This window comes from Protopterus annectens, chromosome 1.part1 (genome assembly GCF_019279795.1).
Source record: "Protopterus annectens isolate FY-2018-M chromosome 1.part1, PAN1.0, whole genome shotgun sequence".
Taxonomy (NCBI): Eukaryota; Metazoa; Chordata; order Ceratodontiformes; family Protopteridae; genus Protopterus; species Protopterus annectens.
The window spans coordinates 562,158,670-562,177,820 of record NC_056726.1 but is presented as its reverse complement, the minus strand read 5'-3'; positions in this window follow the sequence as shown (position 1 = coordinate 562,177,820).

Sequence of the window (19,151 nt, the reverse complement as noted above, 5' to 3'; positions counted from 1 at the left end):
GCATGGTGGTGACAAATCTGCTCACCAGTCCTTGGAATCCCTGTGGCACTGGTGAGATCATGAGCCAACTGGTCCCACGCCTCAGCCCTATATGCTCCCCACAGGACCTGGCCCTGCATGAGTTGGGCCTCATGATTGTGGACTAGGAGCCAGACCATGTATCTGGACTCCTCAACGCCCTACCTCTGTGCTCGAAAGCAACTACCCTCACCTACTCCTGTCATTCTGGCTACAAGTCAGTTCTACAATTGTTTATGCTGTGTATTCCTGCCTATGGGGCTTATATAGGCCGTTTTTCCCGCACATATCTGTGATTGGCCATTTTGGAATTGTATCAACTTCACAAAACCTGCTTTGTCATGCTCCACTTTGTATTCATTCCTACATATTTGCTATTACTGCATTTGCAGGTGCTGCTGTCATGGCTTAGTGGTTCAGTACCTTGACTATGGTGTATAGTATCCTGGGTTCGAACCTGGCCACTGCTTTTTATTTTTTATGACTGTCTAGACAAGCTGAGGGGTGTGTCTGTGTAAAGGCAGTTTTGATACGGCTTGCTCAACATTGCCCGTCGGTTAGCTTGTTGGCGCGGTGTGCAGCTCCGCGCAAACGGGGTACGCTGGTTTACGCCTCATTTGGTTATCAGCACGCATATTACGCTCAGCTCAGCTAGGGGCACACAGTTTCAGCATGTTAAACCACTGCTCACCTACGGACACTCATTTTGCACCTGTTAAACCACTGCTCAGCTACGGGCACTCATTTTGCACCTGTTAAACCACTGCTCACCTACGGGCAGATGCACTCACCTTGTTAAACTGTAGCTCAGCTATAGGCACATCTGGCATCTTTTATTATTTTGTTATCTCACATTTCTTCAAAATAAATGGACTATTTCATTACATTATACATGAACTATGATTTTATATGTGTACATGTTTGTCACTGGCTTGTTTCATGCTTATTTTACTAGAAATAAAAACTGGTGTTGTAGGGGCTCGAACCATGAATGCATGCTCTTCAGCCGATGTCTCTACCGCTACGCTATTGCTTCTTGGCTTACTTTGCTTATTTAGTTTTATATCCTTTTCCACTGACTGCTAACTGTGGCTAAGCTACGGGCACGCCCGCGCAAACGAGCGCACTCACGGGCAAACAACTTTACGATTAAAAAAATATATATAACATGTTCATTTATATATTTTATGTTCATAGTCTGTGGGGGCATGTGTTGTGTTGTGTTTATTCACATTTCCATGGCCTCTGTCGTGGGTGTTTACTTTGGGCAATTTTACTCTTCTGGGGGCGTGTCCACTTGCAGGGCTCGGCCTACGGACACGCCCCCTACTGTCTTCCACGGACCGTGTTAGCCTTAGGTGTGATTCAGCATGCTCTCATGAATATACAGAGCATGCTGACATCACTCCGTTTAACTGCAGCCTCCGTGTAAGAGTTATAACACTTACACGGATGCTTCGTGAATCCTGCCCATAGTCTTTCCAAAGCACTGGCTATATGAAGATCGGGGATACGTTATATTCATAGGTTCATAGGAGATTACTAGGCTAACGACTTAAAGGCCCTTACAAGCCAGCCAATATAACCTGATTTTAGCCATTATATGGCCCCTAGAGGTAAGAGGATGGCATGGATTTGTACCTCTGCATTGAATATGTTACAGATTGCCCCTGTTCATAAGGGACATAGACACTACCCCAGGTGTGAATGTGTGATTCACCATCCATTTATCCAAATTGCTTTTGAAGAGGGCCAGGTAAGGGCTCTGCTTAATGTAAATAGGAAGCCTGTTCCAAAGAAGGAGCAATCTCTGAAACACATATCTGTCTCTCTAGCATGTTTTGTTTGAGTCACTGACTATGTTTAGATCCCTACAGTGGGTGACCCTTGTGCTGTTTGACTTGTGGATGTGTAGCAGTTCCATAACGGCTAGATTTGTGAGTGCCTTGTAGGTCAGGCATAGGTCATACCCTTAATAGTTGGTAGAATATAGAGTAAAGGGATAAGACTTTTACTCTACCCGCATAGCACATATTGTTTATGCCCTGTATTTTCTTTATGAGGAACCTCTGAGGTCATTCCAGCTGCTGTAAGTGCTTAGTCAAGTACATGCTAACTGGTGCCTTGTACTCAATCATTGAGGGCTGAGTACAGCAGGACTATAATTTCCTTGGATGTTATAGTGCTATATAAACAAATTGGTAAGTACTCTCACTTCAGGACAATAAAGTCTAGCATTTTAACCATGCTTATGTGGAAAAGAAATGACTGCATAGAATTTTTTATGCAACTCTCATCTGCCTCGTGACCTCTTTGAAGTAACAACTTTCAGCAACAGATAAATGAGCATAGCTGTAAGACTTACCTGGGAACTTTGACACTTAAGTTTGGACATGGGAAGGGCCAGGAAACTGCCTAAAATACGCAGCTTTCAATGATAATAAAAACTTTTAATCTGCCTGCTTTGTATGGAAGAATATTTAAATGTACCATGACATATTTTATTAGCTTTCATTTAATGCAAGTCAGTAATTTGGTAATAATTCAGTGAAAAAGAAACACTGACATCATCTACAGAGGAAGACGCCAGTGACTCACTTGCCATTGTAGCTAAATGCAGAAATAGACTACATTATCTAAGCTGAGTCATATTAGGAAGACACAAATTGCATTATGAGAATAAGTTAGTTAATCTGAAAATCAAAATTCATGTTAATATGGCTGTCTTTTCATTGTTATTTTGGGGTATAACAAGTTAGACTGATTCTGAAGCATTAATCAAAGACCTCCCCAATAGGTCAGAGATACATAAAATAAATACAAAATAAATTAGCACGGTACTGTTATCAACATATGCTGAAAAGTAGCATTTTCAGTTTCTGAGAGGTGCTTTTCCCTTCTAACTTTTGCCTTCTTATACGCATTACACTTTTAAATGAAACATTAAGTACTCTTTCAGTTTTATTCTCATTACCCTTTCTCATATTTGGGCATTCCATTTTTTTGAATAGTGAAGCACATTGCCTTTTCTTGACTTCATCCTGACTGTATATATGTTTCCCTTAATAGGCACCATGGCCTACTCTGGATGTGCAGCAGTATAATACAAATTACTGGTGTCTTGCCCTTGATGATAGTCCTTCTTACAGTAGCTATAATCTGTTCCCCTTTATTTCATTAGCCGTATATTCTATGTGTCTTTGGAATTTCATCATTCTTGTGTAATATCTGTGCATCCAGTGAGTCCTCAAGCTCTGAAACAGTTAGTAAACTAGTTAAGTTTTAAAACCCCAAAGGTTTAACCAGATTAAGAACAAATGGTTAAACACCCTCTAAAAGTGTTTTCTGCAGGAGACAAATCCCCAAGCACTCCCATGCATGGGACTTTATTTGGTACTTACGTATTATCGCAACCAGATTTTTGCGGTTGCAAATTTTGCACAGTTCAACAGAAACAAGTGCATGAAACTGGTGTGAAGAATTTTGGGACTGACATATTATGGGAAAAATTATACTATACTGTGGAAAACATAGGTTTGCTTCACTATTGTTGGATGCATTTGAGGCACAGTTAGCAATGTTATAGCGGCATTCACATCAGTATCCAGAGAATGATTTGCAACCATTACTGTATGAGTCTGAGGAAGTCTGTTAAACAGACGAGGAGTGCTTCCACATTGATCTAAAAGGTTATATGTGGATCACATGAAAGAAAAAATAAAACAGTTTATTTTTTTTAAAAAATGCTATGTACACTTCTGATCATAGCTCACCTCAGTTTTTAACTCCGTTGCCTTACCATGTCTGAACCACAGCTGCCCAGCAGTCCATCACGTTTTATCTGAGGCATCCACAGCACTTTTGAATAACACTTTTTACCATGTGTTATGCACTTGTTTCTGTTTAAGTATGCAAAATGTGTCCTTGACAGATTATGTGTGCTACAGTTACATGGTGTATTTCCTGACTTGCTTTCCCTTCGATAACATTGATTTGAGAAATGCAGCGATCGTCAAGCAGTTACAAGAGCAAAGAGGTACGTCTCTCCACAGTACAAAATTGCACCCTTACTCCTCTTCCTGGATCATACCCCCCTGTGACAGACTAACGATTATTTCTTTGCACACCCCTTTTCAGGTTAGGAGAGCTGTTTCCGCACGCACATAATGAACTATGGCAGTGCAGAAATCTGGTTGCAATAATACGTAAGTACCCTTTATTTATATATAATAATTTTATGGTTATACAACCTTAGAGAAAAGGAACATATGAGAAAAGCACCACTGCTAGCAGAAGCATAGAAATTATAGTGGCAATGATTTCCAACAACGATAACAATTGGGGAATCCATTATCAGGGAGGTGAATTCAGCCAGCTGGAACTTCAATGGCTTTAAACTCCGTGAGTAGCATGAAAGCCAACTGCTACATGTGTTCCACTTGAAGAGGTCTTGATGACTGCAAGGTAGTCATAGATGTATAGTTTCATAGATAGTCAAACCTCTTGAGTCATGATTGACCAGTTATGCCTTGTCAGTACCCTCCCCCAGTCTGCACCTCTTTTTCTGGGAGGGGCATACCAGTCAATCACAGAGTAGATTTGTGAAAGCCTATGCAGTCATCTAGGTTATGTTTAAAGGAAGACAGTGAATTAAGCGACTTAACAAGCAGAGGAAGTTTATTCCGGACATTAGGAATGCACTGGGTTATAAACTTGTCCATGTAACATTTTTTTATTTTTCTGTTGGTGAAGATTTAGGTCCCTTGTTCTATTTTTGGTGAAACCATTGGACTTACAGAAATACAGGAGATCCAGGACATCTGAGTCTCTAATTACAGAATAAGTGAGACATGGGTTTAGCCTCAGAAGTATATAAGACACCGAATACAGGGATAGAGTTTCCAGACTATCTTCATAGTTCAGGGATTTTAGGTCTGCGATTTTAGTTGGTTAAGAACTTTTAGGGTCTTTCTAATTGTTTGATATGTTTAGTGAGAGGGCATAGTATCCAATAATTGGTTTGAGAAAGAAAGAGCAGTTTACTTGAGGTCTTGTACCATTACAGGGTTCAACCAGTAGATGCTGGACCTTAGGAAAAAGGCAATAATTTTGGATATCTTGCTAACCAAACAGAAGTGGTCAAAGATGTCCAGCTGAAGGCATAATTACCCAACAGTAATCATGGCATTGTATGGTTTAGCATGGGGCAGGATGGTTTTGATATGAAGACAATGATTATATTATGAACTACTGAGCAAGTCAAAACAAGAATTGTTTTTCTTTGCTGTAGAACACCATAACAAAATAAAAGAATATGATACTTAAAAACAATAAAACCTAAAAATTAAATGCATGTGCCATGGCTGGGTATGGGTTATATAGGCTTTATTTATGCCTGGTTTGAAGATTACGAAGTATGGCAGTGCATAACTCTCAACCTGTTAATTAGGGGCAACATTAAAAATAATGAGGAATGAAGGCCCAAAATCAGGGACAAGGTTTGAATTATACATTAATTCAATTAGAAAGTTAATAGAACAAAAGATCTTACATCAACATAATTTTCCAAAGAATATGAAGTATGAACTTATAACATCTGGCATTATTGATTGAGTGTAATCCTCAGTGATTTACCTGAAAACAAAATTTTTTATGAGGGATAAGGCAACAATATGAGGCAAAATCAGGGCAATTCTGCAAGATCAGGCACAGATGAGAAATATGTACCAGTGTGAGTAAATTTAGGTTTATTTGACAGTCAGTTATGGTATATTTTATTTATTTATTATTTATTGACCGGGAAAGTCTGACTAGGTTCTACAAATCCTGTTTTCAGCAGAGGCCTGGGGAGAAATGCTCCAGATGCATGTCTTTAGAATGTGGGAAGAAACCGGAGTACCCGGAGGAAACCCACGCAGACCATGCAAACTCTGCACAGAAGGCACCCGGCCGAGAATTGAACCAGAGAACCTCTTGCTGTGAGGTGACAGCATTAACCGCTGCACCACTGCACCACCCTATATTGCTATAGAAAAACTTTTGCTTACATTTATATAATAGTATAGCAGTAATTTTCTGCTTCTTACTACTGGTGAAGATTTTATGTATCTGATAGACTAAATAACTGTTACACGAGAGTGGTTACTAAGTGAGTTTTGGAGTCAGAGTACAATTATTGTGACATGTTAGGTTGGTAGGATAATTATTTGCATTAAAACATCTAGAAAGAGTTTGCAGTAATGTGTTACAGTAACTTGTCCAATTTAAACATATGTTCCTCAAGAATATTTAGTTACTTTTCTGAGTTACTGGCAAATATATCAAGAGTTTGTTATTTATAATGTCAAAGGTATGAAGAGCATGAACATATATGATTGTGCATACATAACACTAAATACTTCACTCACGAGCCAGTCTGCCCTGTGATCCAATGCCCTCAAACTATGTTAGCAAGAAAGACTTTTAGGTGTTGTTTTACAGACAGAAGGCCCAACAACACTATATTTTTTAGCCTAAACATTAGGTTTATAGGTTTATAGTTAGGTACTAGGTTATTGGCCCAAGGGCCTAAGTTAGCCTAGCCAACAAGGTTCCCAGGTTTATGCCACCCAAGAAAGTTAATTTCCTGTGCCCCTGTCAAGCAGAGTCACAGAAGTGATCCCTGGGATGTATTTCCTATTTCCCATCCACTCATCAAGATTTTTCTTGAGGAGTGCTAATGAGGAACTTTGCTTAACATAGATGGGTAGCTTGTTCCAGAGTAGAGGAAGTCTCTGGTACAGGAATCTATTCCTCCAGCATGTCCTGTTTATTGTGGTGACAAGGTTTAGGTCCCTAAAGCATGTAGCTTGGAGGGATTGGGATTTCTTAAGGTGTAACATGTCCAACAGCTCTGGGTTTAACATAGCTTTATATGTTAGCCAGATATCTCCTTGGAGTAGGCGATAAGCTACAGAGTAAAGCTGGAGTTTTTTGCAACGGTCAGTGTAGGGCATCTATTTGAGGCCAGTAATCCTCTTTGTGAGGTACTTCTGTGGCCTTTCCAGCTGCTGCAGATGTCTTGTGAGGTACATTCCAAAATGGGGGTTGTACTTCATAATGGGTCTAATGAGTGCCGAGCAGAGGGGAACAATGACCTCTTTTCTCCTGGATGAGAACCCTTTTGTGATGAGGTGTGCCACATAGAAGGATTTCCTGACTACTGTGGCAATGTGATTATCAAAGGAGAGACTACTGTCCACCTGAGTCCCAAGGTCTCTTATCACACATTCGTTAAGTAGGCTGCCATTTATGTGGTAGTTCATGGGTACAGAGTTTTTACCAAAGGGGATGACAATGCACTTTTTGGCATTGAGCTTGAGGCCATGCCTCTGACACCAGGCATCTGTCTCAGTGAGGCCCTTCTGTAGGATGTCCACATCAGTTGGGAACTTGACTTTGGCTCCTAGTTTGCAGTCATCTGTGAACTTCATTAGCCAGAGGCCTTCTGTGTTAGCCTGTACTTCAGAGAAGTAGATACCAAACAGTAGAGGTTCCAAGACTGAACCCTGTGGTAGTCCACTTGATACTGGTTTGAAGTCGGATTTGGAGTCTGCAACCTTTACTGTGTGGGTTCTGTCAGTGAGTTAGTTGGCAACCCATCTTGTGACATAGGGATTTATACCTAGTTTAGTGAGTTTAGCTATAATTCCAGAATGGAGGATGTTGTCGAAAGCCTTGGCGAGGTCAAGATAGGTTGTGTGAACCACTTTACCCTTATCTACGGCTTTGGTGACTGCCTCAAAGAAGTCAGTCAGGTTCAGAAGGCATGATCTGCCTTTCACAAAACCAAACTGGGTGGGGTCCAGAGTTTGGAGGTTACCAATGTCTTTGTTTATGAGTTCCATGATGATACATTCCATGGCCTTGCAGACCAGCCTCATCAGGCTAATAGGATCAGTGGTGGCTCCCCTTTGTGGAGTGGGATTACTGTTACTGTGCGCCATTCAGTGGGCACAAAGCCTGACGTGAGACTATGATTGAACATGGTGTTTAGATGGGAAGCCAGTTTGTTCTGAAGTTCATGTAAAATGCAGCCTGGAATGTTGTCTGGTCCCATGGATGCTGTGTTTTTGGTTTTAGAGAGTGCAGATTTTACCTGCATAGATGTGATTACAGGGACTCTGCATTCTTAGGTTCATAGGTTCATAGGTAAGTACTAGGCTATCTGCCTAAGGGCATTTATAAACCTAGCCAGAATGTGTTGGCTTTTGCCACCCCCTTAGATTAATTCCCTATGCTCCTGTCCAGCAGAGCCATTAGTTCCCTGTGTCACTGTCCAGCAGAGCCACTGCAGTGATCCCCGGGGTAAATTTTCGGTTTCACATCCACCCATCAAGGTTTCTCTTGAAGAGTGTTAGTGAGGGGCTCTGCCTGATATATATTGGAATCCTGTTTCAAAGCATGGGGAGTCTCTGGGACAGGAATCTATCCCTCCAGCATGTCCTATTTATCGTTGTGGTGAGGTTTATATCTCTAGAGCTTGCAGCTCTCCGGGATTTGTTTTTTTTTTTTTTAGGTGGAGCATGTCTGTCAATTCTGGGTTGGGCATGGCCTTGTATGTCAGGCAGAGATCACCTCTGAGTAAGCAGTATGCAGCCGAGTACAGCTGGAGTTTCTTGAGTCGGGCTGTATAGGGCATCTGTTTGAGGCCAGTAATCCTCTTGGTGAGGTACTTTTGTGGTCTTTCCAGCTGTTGCAGGTGTCTTGTAAGGTACATCCCAAATGGGATGTTGTATTCTATGATGGGTCTAATGAGTGATGAGTAGAGAGGCACAAAAACGTCTTTTGTTCTAGATGCGAACCCTTTTGTGATTAGGTGGGCCACATAGAAAGATTTTCTAACCACCTCAGCAATATGATTATCAAAGGAGAGAGTACTATCTACTCCCCAGATCCCTTATTACATTTTCTGCATTTAGGGGACTGCCACCTATGTGGTAGTTTGTGGGTACTTTGTTTTTTCCAAAGGGGATGACTATGCACTTTTTGGCATTTAGTTTGAGGCCATGATTTTGACACCAGATATCCGTCTCAGTGAGACCCTTCTGGAGGGTGTCTGTATCAGCCGGCTCCTAGTTTGCAGTCATCTGCAAACTTCATTAGCCAAAGACCTTCTGTGTTAGCCTGTACTTCAGAGAAGTAGATAGTAAACAGGAGAGGACCCAGGACTGAACCCTGTGGTACTCCACTTGTCACTGGTCTGAAGTCGGATTTGGAGTCTGCTACTTTCACAGTGTGGGTTCTGTCAGTGTGTGGGTTCTGTCAGTGAGCCAGCTGGCAACCCATCTTGTGACATAGGGATTTATACCTAGTTTAGTGAGTTTATCTAGAATTCCAGAGTGGGGGATGGTGTTGAAAGCCTTGGTAAGATCTAGATAGTCTGTGTGAACCACCTTACCCTCATCTACGTTTTTGGTGACTGCTTCAAAGAAGTCTATCAGGTTTAGGAGACATGATCTGTCTTTTACAAACCCGAATTGGGTGGGGTCCAGAGTTTGGAGATTACCAATGTCTTTGTTTATAAGTTCCATGATGATACGTTCCATGGCCTTGCAGACCAGGCTCGTTAGGCTAATGGGGCGGTAGTTCCCGGGGTCTGTGGTGGCTCCCCCCTTGTGGAGTGGGATAACCACCGCTGTGTGCCATTCAGCATGCACAAAGCCTGAGGTGAGGCTATGATTGAACATGGTACTTAGTTATTTAGCCAAACTGTTGAAGCTAATTATTTTTTGTTTGTGTTGTGGCACCATAAACTAGGATGGCAAGATACTGCTCAAAACCGGTTTCTTTCCACACTCTGAAACATATGTTGAGAGCTCAACAATGTCCTTCTTCATAGTTTACAATGTAGAACATCTAAGGTCATTCACTCCTACATCAGCATGAGAAATGGCCAAGTCATGCTCATATTAGGGTAATGGTGTCTGGGTGCTCTGGTGACACCATGACATCTGACAAGTTCCGGCCACTCTGTCTTTGCACAACTTAATGAGTGGTGCATCAGTATGTCCTACTATAATATCACCTAGGACTACAATGCTAAAATATTTGGGGGCAGGATCAGGCAGCATTAAGGACTTAAGAATATTCCTTAGTTGACCCATTTTGGTGGCAGGTGGAGGTGTTGTTTTGAGTGCTATATCAGCTGCATGTGATGTTATGAGCACTGAAGGTGAGAAGTGAATACATTGCTGAGGTGAACGTGTTTTGATGCATTACTTAGAAGACCTAGGGGCCTTAGGGATGGATTTAATTAGTGCCTTAGCATAAATGGCCTTAGTATTAGTGTTGTGCTATGGTAGGGTAGGTGTATGGTGAGCTCTGACAACTGGGTTACATGAGAGGGCTGCCTCAAGTTTAGGTATCTGCACTACTCATAAGTAGACTTTACACAAGACAGTAACAATGTGCTGTCAGTGAACATGACACAGTTGCTACACAGTCTGAAGTTATTGAAGGCTAGAAGGCTGTCAACAGATGAGTTGAAGCAGGCTGTGGTTTCATGGTATCAGGAACTTTGATGGATGAGGGGTGAAGTGTGAATGAATGCTATGTCAACCATGGTTCCTGCCACAATGGGGAAAGGATTTGGTTATACTGATCCAGGGTACTATGCCAACTGAGATACAGTACTACTAGTAATAGGGGGACTATATGGAAAGGAGCAAGATGAAATTATCTGTATGGTCTGATAGTGTTTGCACTGGTACTGAAAATGATTCTATATTTAGCTGACACTAATGTGGTAGAAAACCATAAACTACTCATACAGTATGATAAGACTGAATCAGGTACTATATATACAGTAGGACATTAGCCATATGCTCTAAAAGTGTATGTACTCTTACTACAAATTAATATAGCCTGTGCAATAAGGCAAAATCAGATACTATATATACACAGTATGATAATGCAGAAAAGATGCAGAGTTTAGGAATGGGTGCCATAACACAAGCAGGCACAATACACACTATATAGTAAGGCAGAAAGTCAGGGCATAGAGGTGCTAGTACCACAGGACTCAGGACCACAGTAGAATAATTCATAGATGTTCACTCCCTGGCATAGAACATTGGGTTCCTGGGGTTTAATAAGTGTCCCTGACACTAGAGGATACAGCAAGGGAAGGCAGAGAAATTAAGATGCCCTGCCTGCTCACCTCTCTCAGGGGGTAGAGGGGGTGGCCATGGAGGTTTCAGATTGCTATGCTCCTGTAGTGATGCAAGTGAATATGGTGCAGCTGTCTTTTGGCTGGCTTAAAGGTGGGACCGAGATATGTGACCTATCACCATGTAGGTAGGGCATATCCACATATTGTCCCATTGTACATTGTCTGAGAGTGGCAGCCAAGGTAAACATTTCATCACAGTGTTGGTACCTTCACCTCATAGTACTCCACTGCACTCCCTCACACACACTGTGCAGCTGACTGATCAGGGAGCTAGAGATGTATATGTAATTACTCTATAGCTTGCAATATCACATTCCCACACCTGGACAAAGTCTACACAGAGTACTAGCAAGACTCCACACAGCTTGAAAGCTCAGTTCTGCTTGGTAGCATGGCGGTGCTCCACACTGCCTAGCAAAGCTGGTATTGCTGGTTCAGGTCTACATGTGCTATCTGTTTTTTTTTTTTGCAGGGGAGAGGGGTTGGCATAATGGCGGAAGTCTTAACCTCTGAAATACAAGCCATAGTGTTTGATTCTAACCTGCAGTTATTGGTAATCTTGTAATAGTCTGTAGACTGATTGCACAGTACTTACCTATGAACCAAATCTAAAGTGAAATAAAGAACCATCACAGCTATGGGAAGCAAAAAAACTTTGCAAGCACTGTACACCTAATTAAAAGTGAGCGTGAGATATCACAAAACTTTGCAAACATGCTGCACTTCAAAAAATATACTCAGATGCCACATGAATTTGTATGTACAGCAGCTAAATAGTGGTGTAAGCACCAGTACTAATGTCAGAATAAGCAATCACTACAATAAACCAAGAGAGATTCAGTACAGCAATTAACTACAAGTGCAGGTACCAAAATAAGAGGCATTTTCTGTCCCCCCTATGCAGCTCCCTGATCTGCAGCCTCCGCTCAACTCAAAGTTGAAGACAAAATACAAAACAAACAAAATTGTTTTTAAAAAATGACAAACTGCAGCATGCCACTTGCTACAAATATAACAAGTGATCTGCTCCAGTCTAAATACAAGTTTAGTGCTTCAACCCTGAAAATGAATATAATATCAGCATTCATAAGTTCCAGTACTGAGTCTAACAAAAACAGTGCACCAAAGCACTTTAGTCCTGACTATCTAATCAGCACCCCCCTAAACACCTTGCACTCAGTACAGCTACCCTCTTCACCCCCCCCCCACCAGCTACACCTCTTATTATAGTTACTTGTGCATGTGAGCTGCTGTGGGCTGAATAGATCTTTAAAGTGAAGTATTGCAGGTCTCCTGGAAAAGGATGAAGAGAACCTACACTGACCTGCTACTATATTGTGTGGGTTAACAGTCTTACATGGTCTGTAGCATGTTTCAACTCAGCACAAACAAATGCAATGCAGCAGTAATAAAACATGCAAAAACTAACAAACAGCCAATGGAAACTGGTGGAGCTAATAAGCTGGCAGCAAATGAGAGAGGAAGAGGGTGTGTACTTTTCTCAAGGCCAAGGCCAAGTCATCTGGGCCTAATTTTGCTTGAGAGGGTATGGCAGGTGAGGTTTTTAGGACTACTATTGCTAAAAGGTGCATCTCTGTTCATTCACATGTATGTATAGAATAGTAAGGAATAGGGCTGGATGCTTGTAATAGTTTCATTGGAAATAGAGGACAGTGGCTTTTCTGGGATAGTACACTAGAGTATGGGGAGAATCAGAGAGGTACAAGTACAGGAAAAGATGTTGTAGGAGGCACTAAAAATGGTAAGGAGTGGATGTATTATGAATAAGGATGAGGGAATATCAAGCTAGATAAAATTATGCAGAATGGAGGAAAAAGCACCAGACTTAAAAGTTCAGTCATACAAGTAAGCATTCTTGCAGAAGTCTTCAGAAGACTATACCATGACTAGAAGAAAGGGCAAAGCAATAACTCAGTAGTTAAAAGGAGGAAAATTATTACCAGTCCATTACTGACATTCATTAAGTTGACATACAGCTGGTGTACATAGATCTGGAGATCTTGAAAATGTTTTTTTGGGGATAGCATTCAGAATGAGCTATAAGTGCATTACCAAGTAGACAAAAGGTTATTAATAAATATGTAGACTCAGTTTACTGGTAAAGGTCACACAGGTACTGTGTTCAAACAACTGATCTGATTGAAAACATTGTTATATGAGATGAATACAGAATACAGAAAAGTAAGGGATTACTCTCCCAAGGAACAGAGAAAAGAAGGAAAAGTGTAAATATTTGCATGCATCTGATGTGTCACCTATGTGGAACAGTGACATGTTTATAAACACTAGTCCCAGTTATGATTAGTTATTACATCACATTATATAACAGCTCTATAAACACAAATCACAGTTATGTACATCACATCATGTGACATCTTTATAAACACACGTCCTAGTTATGTCCAGTTATGTCCATCACATCATAAAAAACTTTATAAAGACAAGTCCCAGTTATGTCCAGTTATGTACATGACACCATATAACTGATTTATAAACACAAGTCCCAGTTATGTCCAGTTATGTACGTGATATCATATAACAACTTTATAAACATAAGTCCCAGTTATGTGCACATCATATAAAAACTTTGTAAGCTCAAGTCCCAGTTTTGTCCAGTTATGTGCATGACATCATATAACAACTTTATAAGCACAAGTCCCAGTTATGTACATCACATCATATAAAAGCTTTATAACACAAGTGAAAGTTATGCATATCACATCATATAAAATATATTGTATAGAGGGGTTAAGAGAAGAAATGAAGCCTCATCTAATTGCTGAATCAGTTACATAACTAAGCTTTCTGCATATGTCTCTAAGGAAGATAAGTCACTAGTATTGAGTAACATACTATCCAAACCACAGATAATAACTAGATCCCAATACAAATGATTGCATGTAACTGGCTAGCTTACTGTTGTCATTATAAGGGATTCCTACTTTTCTCAGGATGGACTGTACTTGTTTTTTTGGGCTGGTGAAAACCTTTATGTCTATCATAGTGTCTTTTTATTCTAAGTTCATGTCTTGGACATACTGTATTAATAGATTCTGATTTGAACTTCATAACAAGAAATTCTGCTCAATGCTAAAAGCTGACAACAAATGTCTGAGCCTGAGGGTTTCTTTACCATCAAAGCAATTTGCATTTGTATAGTTAACAAAAGTTGGTTCCACAGCAGTGATATCACTCCCCATGTGCCTGGATGCTATGCCTACCATGCATTCAGAATTTTAGGGAGCTGCTGTGGAGTGTCCATATTTCTTAGGAATGCCATCATTTCTCATAATACCAATCTGGAACTTGGTGAGGTCCTAGTGACTCTCAGTAAAGCTCTCAGCCATATACCAACTACAAGTCTTTTACATTATTACCAACTGCAGGTCTCCTTCTGTGTTCCTTTAGAACACTCAGGTTATCTAAGCCAGTTCAAAAAGTTCTCCATTAGATGTAATATAGTTATACTGGTAGACTTTGAGTATCCATCAATCAACATTCGAACCTTAACATAACTAACAACTAACAATTTTACTTACAGATTTCTTGATTTTGCTAGCACAAATTTCCTTGATCAAATTGTCCCTGTAATGACCAGGGAGTGTTAATCTTCTTGAGCTTGTCCTTGTCAAATGCTACCCTTCTTGTTCTAAGCCTAATATCACACTTTTTTGGTTGCATCTGATCACATAGGAGTAATTTTCACTCTTAAAAGTCACGAGTAAAGGAGTTTTCTTTGCTGTAATTTTGCTATCTTCACGAAAGGTGGGATTTCTGATTCTAAAATATGTTGCTTTAACTTTAGTTACTTTAGTGGAAGAATGTTTACTTAACATATAATAAACTTTCATTTGCATTTACTGTATACTGAATAGTGTCAAGTTACCTCCCGATTCCATGTCATCTGACCCAGTCTTCTGATAATGCAGTTGTGAGGACACACAGTTTAAAGTGGGTAGATGTTTTCTGTAGTCCCCAGCAGATTTCACCGCATAAATAAAAATAATGCCGCATAATGACTGAGTCACTCAGACAATAACTCAATAAATAACTAAATGCAGTTATATTTAAATAAATGCTAACAACAGGAAATATCACACACAAATTTCCTTTACTGTGCGGGCTACCATAGAGATGATGTACATACCTCTAGTTTTCTTTCAAAAAGTGATTACCCCCATGGTAGATAACTATTTATTACTGTGCTCTATCAATATTATTATATATACCAAACACTATACACTTTATTTGGAATCATATCCCGTTTCATTTGCTTTTCTTAATTTGGTCTGTTTGAAAGACCCCAAAGATTCTTAACCATGAAGGTCTCTAGCAGTAAATTTACATACCCCAACAGATTAAAACCTTTTTCCCTCTACTCCATATCATATGGATTATTGAATAGTAATTTCTATTTAGCTTATCACTAAATGAAAGATTCTACTCTTTTGAATCCATTCATAAAACCAACAATCTTACAAACACCTCTTCTAATGGCCTTAACTGTCATCATAGATTTAAAAAACTCCTGCTGGTGCTATCAGTTCTGGACCTAGTGTATCCCCTGTCTTTGGAACAGACAACTCCTTAACTGTCTTCAGAACCAGGGTGGATGGGTAACCATATGCTGATGCCAGGAGGTTGTAGTAATCATTTTTTAGTCATGGTGGATTGGCTAAATGTCTTGATGGCTCTCTGAGTATGAGCTTGACAACAGCCTATCAATCTATAGTGCAAATTCCTAACTAGGCTAGCAGAAAACCTGAAATAACAAAAAGATTAAGAGGTTACAGCATTCTTGGAGCTACAGAGCTTTGCTTTGAGTCTTGTCAGAGTTAATGTATTTGACATATATTTGTCTTAGTAACCTTTCCTATTTGTCACTTTCAAAATCTTTTGTGTTGAGAACAGTTCTAAAATTTCTAATGGCAAATCAAATGTGACTTTATATAAGCAGTGTAAATAAACAGGCAAACTCTTTGCTTTAGACATAAATATTTGAAGGATAGTGTTTTGTGTTTATCTTCCATGTATATACTTATACTTGCATATATTTGGTGGATTTACTACAATTAATCACATCTTGCTTAGGTGAGATAGGGACAGTTGCAAATGTGTATTTACAATACCAAAACACTGCAAAAAACCCATAATTGTCTAAAATAATCATTTTTCAAGGGCTGCAAGCCCAATGAAGCCTTAAATGTGGAAGCTCTGTCCCCTCACCTCCAGTCTCTATATAGTCACATAAATTTCAGACAAGTGAAAAAGTATAAAGCAAACGTAGAAAAAAATCACCTTTTACCTTTTCTTTGATTCCTATAAGCAAAAAACATGAAGCACAGCATCTGCAACATGTTAAGTGCTGATATAGCAAAACATTGTCAAAATAAAGAAACATTTAATTTTTAAATACACTACGGTGAAAAGTCTCATGATCACACAAAGTGGTCTAATATTTTGTGGTTGCAGAAAGCTTTATTAGTTTACTTGCATACGACAGTGTGTGTGTGTGTGTGTGTGTGTGTTTGCAAGCGTGCGCACACATGTGTTTATGCACATGCATATGTGTTTGTTGGGATAATGCAACTAAGAGGAAAATATACTCATAATGAAATAATTTATTGTTTGTCAAGAACAAGTGAAATTCATTTATACAAATCTCTATCAAAAACATAAAGTATGGCAATACTTCTAAACAATGCATATTATAATTTGTGAAGGGCAAACTTCCAGATGCACAAAAGTGAAGAAGATAAAATGCAGAAATAAAGAGGAGGATCAATGAGAAACTTATATGTTTCAGATGGGATCATCTAAAAAGGCAGCCAGAGGAGCCACTTGCAGGTTGACTGAGGCTTTGAATACCATTTGAATGAAATAACTTAAATGACTACTATTTTTTAGCAAGCAGTATACTTCAATTATTCAAGAAATGCTTCTTTGTATTTTACTTTTACAATTTCTTCTTACATGTTACATTTTGCATGCTTAAATTCCACTGTCTCTTTACTTTATAACTTCTTGCTACCTGCTACAATTTACTGATTTGTCTGTGTCATTCCTAAACTGGGTCCAAGTACAAGCCCACTTACCCAGCTAATTAATGATGAATAAATAAAATATCTGGCAGTCTGCTTGTCTAGAAGTTTTTGAGTTTCATTTTGGGCTCATTAAATTAAAAAAAAAAATTATCTCACTTAGCAATACCTGCTGACTCATTATTTTATTTTAAAAACAAAAAAGAACGTCAACCACAGTGCAGTTGGAGTCAGCAATAAGGCGCAAACCAGGAACTGAAGCAAATAATTTTAATCCAAAAAACGCACAGACTGAGCGCTTTCACCAGTAAACTGGCTTCATCAGAGTCATACAACACACCCAGCAGTATTCCTCTTAAATACACAATATACAATAGAAATAAAAAACTGAAAACTTTACTTTATTTGATTTTTTGAACTTGTTTTGATTTGTTTCATTTCACTTGATTTAGTATTAGTGACATTCCAATCATGGATTGAGTAGATACATTATATAGGGTGAAATATGTACCACACTCGTTATTTACTGGGGTGGTCAGCATTATACACACACATACATACATACATTTTAAAAGTGTATAAATATATACACACATTTTTTAAGTGATAATATTTTCAGTTTTTTATTTCTATTGTATATTGTGCATTAATATTCATTGTGTTTGATCAAAGAATTTTGTGCATATGTTATATTAGGATATTTTAAATATTTGTATAACTTTGTGGTTATGAAATGGTTATATTATGAATTGTTGAGTAATTGAATAATGGGATAATTGAAGCAGTGGATGGGGTATTTAAGAGGAATACTGCTGGGTGTGTTGTATATGACTCTAATGAAACCAGTTTACTGGTGAAAGCGCTCAGTCGGTGCGTTTTTTGGATTAAAATTATTTGCTTCAGTTCCTGGTTTGTGCCTTATTGCTGACTCCAACTGCACTGTGGTTGACGTTCTTTTTTGTTTTTAAGTGAATTCCTGTATTGGAGTTTGGTCCTTTATTTTACAATCATTATTTTATTTTTACAAAATAAGGAAAAAGAAAAACAAAGGTCAGTTTTGAGAGGAATTAACAGGTTTGGTTTTGCTATATATTTCCTATAAGGACTTCTTAGTAATTGTTTTCAACATATCTCACAAAATGTTTGAAAAAGTCCAAGGCTGGGACTCAGAAACATAACTTAATGGCCCCAGAATGGCAAAGTCTGATCACAATAGTACAATGTGGCCTGAAGATGATTAACAATGTAACAGGAGACATTTAGCATAGTCCAAATACAGGTTTGATGCATCTGGGTCTGTTTGTAGTGGCTGTTTGCTCTGAGCACATTTTCCAGGCCATCTTGGATTGGGAGGGGCCTTTCTGCACTCTAGTGAGAGGATTGTGTTGATTGGAACTTATCTGGTGAAGGGTGGTTGGACTAGGGCTTGGAATAAGCATCCTCGTTAGTCATATTGAATCTTTTTAAAATTTTTTTTCAAGTTTTTAGCTTCTGGTATTTAAGCCCTGCATTTGAGCAGGTTTCTGCTTGTTTGCGTGTTGAACAGCATTGTGTACTGCTGCACAAGTGTGCGCCATAGCTGGACAGATTAATTCAACAGATTTTTCCCTTAGTTACAGCTGTAGCACATTAGTGTAGCCCTCATCTCTAGTACTTTCCCAGTGAAAGAAATACTGATAGTGTACTGAAACCTATTAAATTACCAAAAAAAAAAAAAACAGGCAGAAATATCCATCCACTGAGCTCCTCCTCGATCGATTTTGAAAAGTCCCCCCCCCCCCCAGTGACAACAGTCTTCAACAGTTGGACCACCCTTGTTTCTCCTGCCAGCCTTGTTAACTTGGGTTTCTTGAGGCAGT